The sequence below is a fragment of the Emys orbicularis genome, chromosome 13 (assembly GCF_028017835.1).
Source record: "Emys orbicularis isolate rEmyOrb1 chromosome 13, rEmyOrb1.hap1, whole genome shotgun sequence".
Lineage (NCBI taxonomy): Eukaryota > Metazoa > Chordata > Testudines > Emydidae > Emys > Emys orbicularis.
Genome location: NC_088695.1, coordinates 13887443 through 13897010, shown reverse-complemented (window position 1 = coordinate 13897010; position 9568 = coordinate 13887443). Strand labels below are relative to the sequence as shown.

At 47.4% G+C, this 9568-nt stretch overlaps 1 pseudogene; it reads right to left on the bottom strand.

Moving 5' to 3' along the window:
- Positions 1-5303: 5303 nt before the first annotated feature.
- On the bottom strand, positions 5304-6213 carry LOC135887468 (olfactory receptor 14A16-like; annotated as a pseudogene).
- Positions 6214-9568: the final 3355 nt, after the last annotated feature.

Here is a 9568-nt window from a genome sequence, read left to right as displayed (position 1 = left end):
ATTAAAGGTTTAGAAAACCTTACCTATGAGGAACAGTTAAAAAAACAGGCATGCTGAGGAATGGGGTTTGATCTGGAAAAGAGGACTAGCAACTTCAGTCTGTAGCATAATACAAGAGTTTTTTATTAAAAATACTGTTTGAATGGTACCTCACACAGCTAGGTTAAAATATATATATACAGACTAAATGGGGATAAATGTTAGAGAAATTGTGGTGAAAGAGGAGGTTTGATGCATTAGGCATGTCAGATGCTTCAGATAGAATGAACAGAATAGGGCAATTATTAAGTGACCCATCCTATGTTGTCCAATCCCAGCATCTGGCAGTCAGAGACTTAGGGACACCTAGAGCATGGGGTTACATCCCTGACCCACTTAGCCATTGATGGACCTATCCTCTATGTCTAGCTCTCTATCCATCACCATACATACCACTCTATCTATTGATCAATCGATCAGTCAGAGGCTTTTGTACTGCCACCCATTACCATGGTATCAGAGCACTTTCCCTATAAACTCAGTTACCATATCAATGTCACACATGGGGTCTCTGGCTCTTCTCCTTTTTTCAGGGTGGGGAGTAAACATTCTGCCCCCACCATTCCCCTGAGGCCAGAGGAGCTCTCTGCCCCTACTACCGACCAAGGGCCGGAATAGCTGTCAGCCTCCGCCATGGCCATGGGGCTCAAGGTGTCAGCTGATGCCCCTGGTGGCAGGGCTCTTTTGCTATAATGAACCTCTGGCTTTAATTAACAAATAGCTTGGATCCCCAGCGGTTCTTTCTGGTGAGGATGTACTGTATTTTGTTGGTTGGTTGATTTGTTTCTGTGTTCCAGATGTTTTTGGTGGGTGGGGGTTTGGGGGGGTGAGATATGTTTGATTAGATGGGAGTATTCATTTGATGTCATCAAGTAGTGGGTATTATCAGATCAGACCCCGGATCGAGCACACGCCTACTTTCCCCTGGGTCGTGGTTCGCTAGCAGAGACAGGGCCTCCCTAACTGGACTTAGCTATCTCTCTCTGAGCTAGCAAACACTCCTCTCCTCGGCATCTCCCATCGGCTAGCTCAGGCTCCTCCCCTCCTAGTGTGCTGGCTTTTGTGGCTCCGATTCTTAGGAGTCTGTCTCTCCCTATCCATCATATAGGGAGCCTTGGGGCCTGACTCAGGCTGTATGTGACCCTATTGTTGTTCCAATGATTTTCTAGATGCCTAACAGTTAGGCATTGCGGCACTACGAGTCACGATGCCTGGGTCTCTTTATGGATCCAGGCCCCATGGGGTATTTAGGCACCTAGTGGATTTTTCAAAAGCAACTAGGCATCTAAATCCCATTAAAATCAATGAGTTTCGAACACCTAGATGCTTTATAAAAACATACCAGGCACCTAAACATCTTTGAAAACCAGGCCTTAGGTGATGAAGTGCAGGTATCTATACTGGGCAATGATACCCTGGTGTGCAGCTGTGGGTCCATTGACTCATGATCTTTGAAATCCACCAGAGATCATAGAATCACAGAAATGTCGGGCTTGGAGGAACTGAAAGCCAAGGGGAATCGGGTGCCTGGCTCTTTGAAATCCCATCTTAAATTCCTCGAAAAAATAGCCCACCCCTTTGAAGAACATGCCCATATCTCTGCTGATTCCACGGCTGGCACCAGCTCAACTAATAGAAAAAAGTGAACTCCTGTCTTTTGTAGGTTTGTTAAAGAATCACAGAACCATAAAAATGTGGGGCTGAAAAGGACCTCGAGAAGCTGAGGCAGGACCTAGGAACCCTAGACCAGCCCTGACAGGTGCTTGTCCAACCTGTTATTAAAAACCTCCAGTGATGGGGCTTCCACAACCTGCCTTGGCAGCCTGTTTCAGAGTTTAACTGTCCTTAGAGTTAGAAAACTTTCCCTATTATCTAACCTAAATCTCCCTTGCTGCAGATGCAGCCCATTACTTCTTCAATGGACATAGAGGACAATAGATCACCATCCTCTTTATAACTGCCCATAACATATTTGAAGACTGTTATCAGGTCCCCACTCAGCCTTCTTTTCTCTTCCCAGTACGGCAACTACCATTGAGGATATGATCAAAGAGCAGCAAAATCCCTTGTGCCATATGCTAAACCATATGATGGGACAACAAATACAATAAGGCTCAGAACTTCAAATCTATCAAATTCCATAATTAGCTTTGAAAATTCCCTTCAATCGGGACTGCACATCCCATTCACCTTGGCAGCTTTTCCCAAGGCTAGTGGTGGATTCTCCATCTCTTGATGTCTTTAGATCGAGACTGAATGACCTTCTGGAACATAACTTCATCAAACATAACTTATTGGGCTCAAGACAGGGGAAAATACCCTTTGATCTATAGGAGGTCAGAAGGCTCAGACTGGGTGATCTAATGTTTTTTTCTGGCTTTAAATGCTATGAATATTCTGAAAAAAATTCCATTCATGGGACCTAGTGTCCAAATCCCCTAGGGACCTTTAAAAAGAGACTGAAAACAGGCTTTAGAATTATAGTTTGGTCCTTAACTGAGAGCCCCTAAATCCTTCTTTTCACCTATAAAACAAGTGCACTTGTCCAAGGCCGTGTGTCTGACACCTAACCCAGAGACAACATGTCTAGGGAGAAGACAGGAGGTTATTCTAAGACCAGAGATTTTCTAAATGCCCTGAGGAGTTTAACGCAAGTTCCCAAGGACTCCTTTAACTCCATTAGGCCCTACTTCAGATGGGAGCCACAATATTCCCTGTTGGACAATATAACTGCCACCAGTGCCTCTGGGACAGAATGCAGGAGATCCAGTTTGTTGGAACATATTCCTGACAGAGGAGGTATCTAGGAAGCCGTGCAGAAGGTGTTCGGGAGAGGTGAGCATGGTGGGTCAAGGTAGTTGGCCATTTATTTGGTTTTAAGCCAGATAATCCCCTTTTTTTGTGACTTGTCTGCAGTCGTGTTTTTTTCCAGTATCACGGACGAGGGACTCAATCAAGGTCACACTGTCTGGCAGGGCCACACAGGCAGGGGCGTGGCCACAGCTTTCCCACAAATACCAGAATGTCCGGTATTCTGGCAATGCATCAGTAGCCAACCTAGTTGAGGGCAGAAATGGGTAACATTTTTCCAAGCCACTGGCAGATTGTTTAACTCAGCTAAAAACATAGCAGCATCTGTCATGAACATGTTGAGGAAACCATTTCCCAATGACAAGTTACTTTGACCAGCTCTACCAACCTGAGCTGAGAGTAACACACACACCCCTGCCCATGTCATGTATCTTCAGTCTGCAGGGTACAGAGGGACTAGGAATGGGCATGTCAGAGATGATCCGGGAATAAACCTGCCCCTCTGTTCACTAGGGAGTCCCTCCCCTCTTAGGTCTCACTCCCACTGCTGTTCGGCAGTAGCTTGGTAGGCAACATCAGCCTCTGATTAGTGCAGGAATAAGGTCCCCTGAAGTTCTCACATCACTTGCACGTATGTGAGGGTCACCATCTAATCTAGGCTGGCATCCGGGGGACTGAACCAGAGACATCTAGGGCCCAAAGTACAAGAGTCTACAGCTTGAGCTGAACAGCCAGGCTGCCTGACAGCCACAGGAACAGCCTCCTATCCTCTAGGTGAGGCACAGAGGGGCCTCATAATGCACAGTGCCCATGGGTGGTGTTTAGATAGTGACATGGCACAGCTAGAGGGGTCAAGGTCTCCATCTGAGCTGGAGACACCTCCCTCAGCCAGGAGGACAGGGCCTCACAGACAGTTGTACTAATGCAATGCCATGGACTCTACTAGTGTTTCATCTCTGTGTAGCCCCTTCTCCTCTCCCCCGTCCCTACACATTCATAAAGACACAGAGTCATAGAGTTCAAGGCCAGAAGGAACGACCAGATCACCCAGTCGGATCTCCTGTACTCCAACACCAAACCCAACAACTGAAATTAGACCAAAGTGTCACAGCCCTCAGGAGACTAGACAGTTCTGTGCCACTGGCAAAGAATAGGAGAGACTGAGGGGCATTTGTGCCTGAGGTCCCCGCAAAGGCAGGGAAATGATTGAGATACAGCCAGAAAATGCTGGCAAGTGACATGCATCACACATTGGAGATGAAAGCGCAACCCTCCTAAGGTCCCTGCCAATCTGACCGGGGGAGATATTCCTTCCTGACCCCGACATGGTGATCACATAGACCCTGAACATGTGGGCAAGAACCAGCCAGCCAAGCACCTGAGAGAGAGAGAATGGTTTGGTGCCACCTCAGAGCCCTGCCACATCCCACCCAATCGCCCATCTTCAGCTTGGGCCGCCCTGATGCTTCAGAGATTTAAAAAACGCTCCCAGAATACACTGGGTGGGGGGGAGGAATCCCTTCCTGACCCCTGCCAGTGGCCAGAGGAGACCCTGAAGCATGAGCTTTTGGGAACATAAGACATACGCCACAACTGAGCCCCAGGGCTGCTGAGCCCTGCCCCTCACCATCACAAGAGCCCCGTCATACAATCCCACTCAGACATGTGTCCAGCTCTATCTTCAAACTAATTGGACCCACAGAACTCCTATTGTGAGGCTGCTCCAGAACCTCACCCCGATGGTGGTTAGAAACCTCCCTGTAATTTCTAGCCAGTCTCTCCATCTCTCACACGCCCAAATGTAGATGTGAGCCAGACTAACACAGTCTGGCTCCTTGTCCCCCTCTAGTGGTTAGGCCATGAATGGTGGTTTATACGACCATGGAACCAGTCCCCAGCTGGTGGCAATGGATATACAGCTCCATTGGAGGCAGTAGGTCAGCTCCACAGATGCTGCAATTTGTTTTTGTGCCACCAAAGTCAATGGAACTACACTGATGTGTTGAGGATCTACCCCAAATGTCTTCTCACCTACCCCAGTCTTACACCAGTCTGACTCCTCTGGTTCCAATTAAGCCACTCCCTGATTTATACACACAAGCAAGACAACTCCCATCATTCTTTTCAGTGGCCATCAAACAGGCGCTAGTAGCCAAGCAGTGTAACAGGTATTGTTTTGGCACAGAATGAAAGTCTGATTCCTCTCGTGCACACAATTTACACCCATTTACTCCACAAGTGGACCAGCTTTTCTACTGGTGTAAATCACCCCAGCGGCAGTGACATCAGCGGAGTTAATCTAGATTTGCATTGGTGCAACCAGGTCAAAATCAGACGTGTTTGTGTGCAATCTGTGTGGTTATGAAAATAACTGACATTAATGAATACCTAAAGATACTACATAAGCAAACTTTAATTAGAGAAAGACAGAAAATTAATTCTTGGTGAATTACCTATAACCCAGTCAGTCTCCTCAGGGCATCTTTGATCTCTTTGTTCCTCATGCTGTAGATAACTGGATTCACGATTGGTGGCAATACAGAATAAAGAACAGCCACCACAAGATCCAGAGCAGATGGGGAGCTGGAGGTGGGTTTCAGGTAGGCAAAGGAGGCAGTGCAAACAAACAAGGAGACCACAGTGAGGTGAGGAAGGCAGGTGGAGAAGGCTTTATGCCGTCCTTGCTCAGAGGGGATTCTGAGCACTGATTTGAAGAGCTGAACATATGCCACAATCATAAAAACCTAAGGCTAAACACACACCAAATGCAAGAACCCAAACTTCACTCAGATAGGAGTCAGAGCAGGTGAGCTTCAGTAGCTGGGGGATTTCACAGAAGAACTGATCCACAATGTTGCCTCCACAGAAGGTCAATGCAAACGTGTTCCCGGTGTGCAGCACAGAGTAGAGAATCCCACTGATCCAGGCACCAGCTGCCATTTGGACACAAGCTCTGCTGTTCATCATTGTATCATAGTGCAGTGGTTGGCAGATGGCAACATATCGGTCATATGCCATGACAATGAGAAGGGGAAAATCGGCTGTCATGAAGGAGAAGAGGAAAAAGACTTGGGCAACACATCCAGCATAGGAAATGGACCTGGTGTTCATGAGGGAGTTGGCCATGGATTTGGGGACGGTGACAGAGATGGAGCCAAGGTCTAGGATGGACAGATTCATCAGGAAGAAGTACATGGGGGTGTGAAGGTGGTGGTAGAAAGCGATGGCCATAAAGATAAGAAGATTCCCCACCAGGGCTGCCAAGTAGATCACTAGAAACCCCACAAAATGCAAAATCTGCAGCTCCCGAACATCAGAGAATCCCAGGAGAAGGAACTCAGTCACGGTGGTTCGGTTGGACATTTTCTTTCTCAGGACATCGTGTGATGGTTGCAGAGGGAGGGACAAGAGCAAGGGCCAGGATTAGATCAGTAAAATAACTCTCTTTTTGTGAAAACCACCTTAATTTCCTTGAGTCATACCCTTAGCTTGTGAAGATTGGTGTAATATGGGAATGAGGATGGGGAAAACAGTTCCACTGATTCCAATGGTGTTACTCCTGATTTACACTGGAGTGAGAGAAAGTAGAATCAGCTCAATGGACTCCAGTGCCGTGACTACTAATTTACACCAGGGTGATGGAAAGGAGAATTAGGAATAATTGCTTTTGAGGTATTTGTATATCTCTGTCACCCAAAGGTGGGCGAACTCTGGATAACGTTGTATAAATGTTACTATCCTCAGTTTACTGAGGGGAATCAGGTGTCTGGCTGGCCAGATTCTGCTGTCAGGGGCACTGCTGTGAATGTGGGGTAATTTCACAGCATGCCATGGAATTACTCCCCATTTATACTGCTCTAAATGGGAGCAGCATCTCGCATGGAGGTGACCAAACCCATCCATAATTACTCTGTAAACTCAAATCATGAATACAGCTCAGGTGTTCCGATGCTTCATCCCCCATTCTAGCCAGATTTCCATGCTCGCTGCGAGAGACAGACATTCCAGCTCCCCTCCTGCTTCTCTAATCACTCAACTAAACTCCCTTCCAGAGCTTGGAAGGGAACCCAGGAGTCCTGACTCCCAGTTTGCCCCCTGCTCTAACCCACTAAATGCAACACGCTTCCCAGATCTGGAAATAAAGGCCAGGAGTTCTTGCTCTACCCACTGGACTCAACTCCCTCCCAGAGCTAGGAACACAAGTGAGGTGTCATGACTCCCAGTCTCTTCCTCTAATGACTACATCAGACTACATCTCAGCCTCTGTCCCAGTGACTCTCCACTGCCATCAGGATTGGCTGCTGTGAGTGACAATGGAGAGTCATTGGGCCAGGGTAGGGGCGTGAGAGTGATTCTCCAGCATGGTACTTGGGGCACTCACCTGGTGTCTGGTAGAGCCAAGTTCAAGTCCCTGTTCCAATGACTATTTAATTATTGATACAAAGTGGAGCAACTTCAACAGGACAGACTCAGACAGTCTCATTTCAGAACAGCCCATAGCCTAGCTGCTCAGGCACTGTCTTGTAAAGTGAGAATTCAAATCCCTTCTCATTGTCAATCAGAGGGAGGGATTGAATCTGAGTATGTCACAGGCCTGCCGAGTGCCCTAACCACTCAGCTTCAAGTTATGAGTCCCACAGTCCTTATGAGAGACAGATATAGAGCCCCCCAGTTCTCATTCCTCCCCTCTACACACTGGACTGAACTTCCTCTCAGAGCCCAGGGTTGGCTCTAGGCACCAGCAAAACAAGCAGGTGTTTGTGGCAGCACATTTGCAGGGGGCGGCATTTGGACCATCCTTTTTTTTTTTACTTACTTCCTCCCCTCTCACAACCGTGCAGAAGCGGAGCCATGGAGCTGCTAGGGATCCAGCATGGGAGCTGAGAACCAACGGGACCCTGGGAGCTATAGTTCCGTGGCCAGCTCCCTGCCTATAGAGCCAGCCCTGGAGCAGGGAAAGAACTACATTTCCCAGCAATCCCTTGGAAGCTATCAAGAGGAAAGGGAGCGGTAGGGAGTGAGGTAGCTGAACCATGCTGCAGCTTGCTGTGAGTCGAAAGGGGTGGCACTGTGAATGGGGAACAAGTGTGCCCATGGAGTAGAAGGCTTTGCCTCAGATATCCCCATCAGAAGACTTCCCCAGACTGGATTAGGGATACTGGTGTAACCTCACCTTGCAGCCCCCAAAGAAGGAATTGGGTGGACTAAATGGACAGTGCCCCTCTCTATCTGAAGCCTAGCAAGGGAGGTACGTGGATCCCACTAGAATTTAAAATAAAAAGTAAGGGAGGGGAGGCTCTGGACCTGGGCAGCTTTAGATACAGTACCAGGCACTTAGGAGGATTTCCACTTCTGAGCCATGGAAGCAGAAATTGACTTTTCCTTTCCAGAATTAGCTAATATTCAGAAAGGGAATCTAGCACCTGCCTTCCAGATTGTGTGAAGGTGGTGGTCGAAGGCTATGACCATGAAGATAAGAAGATTCCCCGTCATGGCTGCCAGGTAAATCAGTAGAAACACCACAAAGTTCAAAATCTGCAGCTCCTGAAAATCAGAGAATCCCAGGAGAAGGAACTCAGTCACAGTGGTTCGGTTGGACATTTCCTTTCTCAGAACATCGTGTGATGTCTGCGGAGGGACGGACAAGAGCAAGGGCCAGCATTAGATCAGTAAAATAACTCTCCTTTTTAAAAAAACACCTTAATTTTCTTCAGTCAGACCCTTAGCTTGTGAAGATTGGTGTAATATGGGAATAAGGATGGGGAAAACAGTGCCACTGATTCCAGTGGAGTTACTCCTGATTTACACTGGGGTGAGAGAAAGTAGAATCAGCTCAATGGACTCCAGTGGAGTTACTCCTGATTTACACCAGGGTGATGGAGAGGAGAATTAGGAACTATTGCTTTTGAGGTATTTGTATACCTCTGTCACCCAGATGTGCGCGAACTCTGGATAACGTTGTATAAATGTTACTATCCTTAGCTTACCGAGAGGAATCGAGGGTCTGGCTGGCCAGATTCTGCTGTCAGGGCACTGCTGCGAATGTGTGGTAATTTCACTGCATAACATGGAATTACTCCCCATTTAAACTGCTCTAAATAATTATACAGTGAACTCTAGTCAGGGATACAGCTCAGGAGTTCCGATGCTCCGCCCCCCATTCTAGACTGATTTCCACGCTTGCTGTGGAAGACAGACCTTCCGGTTCCCTCCTCATACTCCAACCACTCAACTAAACACACTCCCAGAGCTTGGAACAGAACCCAGGAGTCCTGACTCCCAACCTGAGCCTGTCACAGGTCAGCTGAGTGCCCTAACCACTTAGCTTCAAGTTATGAGGGCGGTCTGTCCCACAGTCCTTATGAGAGACAGAAATAGAACCCCCCGTTCTGGTTCCTCCTCTCAACACACTGGAGTGAACTTCCTCCAAGAGCAACTCATAAAACTCAGGAGTTCTGGCTCTCAGTCCCCACTACTCTTACCCATTAGACCCCACTCCCTTTCCAGGGCTGGGGATAGAACCCAGGAGTCCTGGTTCCTAGTCCCCACTCCTCTAACACAATTGACTCAACTACCCTTGCAGCAATTTAATACACAGAAGTAACAATAAACTGAGAACCAGACACAAACAGATGATGTATGATAGATAGATAGATAGATAGATAGATAGATAGATAGATAGATAGATAGATAGATAGATAGATGTAACAACAAACTA